The 1,078-nt window shown below is 39.4% G+C and overlaps 1 protein-coding gene across 2 annotated transcripts in view; it reads right to left on the bottom strand.

The window, feature by feature from the left end:
* The window catches only part of LOC101987795 (solute carrier family 5 member 4-like), a 33,393-nt gene that overhangs the window by 17,582 nt on the left and 14,733 nt on the right, over positions 1–1,078 (bottom strand). The window lies entirely within an intron of this gene.

Below are 1,078 nucleotides of genomic sequence, written 5' to 3'. Positions count from 1 at the left end.
TCTGTATCTATACATGTGTGTGTATGTATGAATGTGTGTCTGTATCTATACATGTGTGTGTATGTATGAATGTGTGTCTCTGTATCTATACATATTTCTTTTGCTCTTTTTCTTCTGTTTGTTTTTTCCTTTTCTCGTTTGTTTGCTTTTGTATCATTATATTACTATTCATTGGATTCCTTTTTGTTTTCTAACAGGAGGCAGAAAGAGAATGGATCTGGATGGGGGGGAAAGTGTGGGGGTAACTGAGAGAAGTAGGGGAAAGAGCAACTGTAATCAGAATATATTATATGAAAAAAGCATCTATTTTCAATAAGAGAAAGAGGAGGATTAACTCCAGGAATCAAGTATAGGTTAGGGACTTTATTAATAATTTTGAGGCAACACAGTGTGTCCTCATTTCATTTCTATTACTCTTATTTACACACACACACACACACACACAAAGCCACAGCAGGGATTTGGCCCACTGCCTGTTATAGTCCATCCTCCTAAGGAAGGCTAAGAGGCAGGGTCCTGAGACAGTTGATCACAGTCCATCCACAGGCACGAGCAGAGAGAATAATGACCTGAGAGACTCATGCTCGGAAGTTTTCTTCATTGTTATGCAGTTCAGGGAACAGTCATGAAAATGGTTGCACCCACACTCAGAGTGGGCTTTTACATCTCAATTAACAATAAAACAACCCCATACAGAAATGCCTACAGGCCAACCTGATGTAGACAATCCATTAATTGAGGTGCTCTTCTTGGTGATTCTAAATTTTGGCATATTGGCATTTAAAACATACATACATACAGGTTACAGTATATAGACTGAGCAGGTTATATTTAGGAATATGTATGTATATGAAAAAAAGAGGCCATGAATTTGAAAGAGAACCAAGAGGGTAATAGGAAGCTTGAAAAGAGGGAAGGGAAAGAAGAAATGTTGTGATTGTATTATAGTCTCAAAAGTAAGAAAAATCCAACCATCAAAAAAAAAAAAAAGTCAGCCGGGCGGTGGTGGCGCACGCCTTTAATCCCAGCACTCGGGAGGCAGAGGCAGGTGGATCTCTGTGAGTTCGAGGCCAGCCTG

This window comes from Microtus ochrogaster, linkage group LG2, assembly GCF_000317375.1.
Source record: "Microtus ochrogaster isolate Prairie Vole_2 linkage group LG2, MicOch1.0, whole genome shotgun sequence".
Taxonomy (NCBI): Eukaryota; Metazoa; Chordata; class Mammalia; order Rodentia; family Cricetidae; genus Microtus; species Microtus ochrogaster.
Note: the sequence above shows the minus strand (reverse complement) of the source record. Positions and strands in the feature narration are given on the sequence as shown.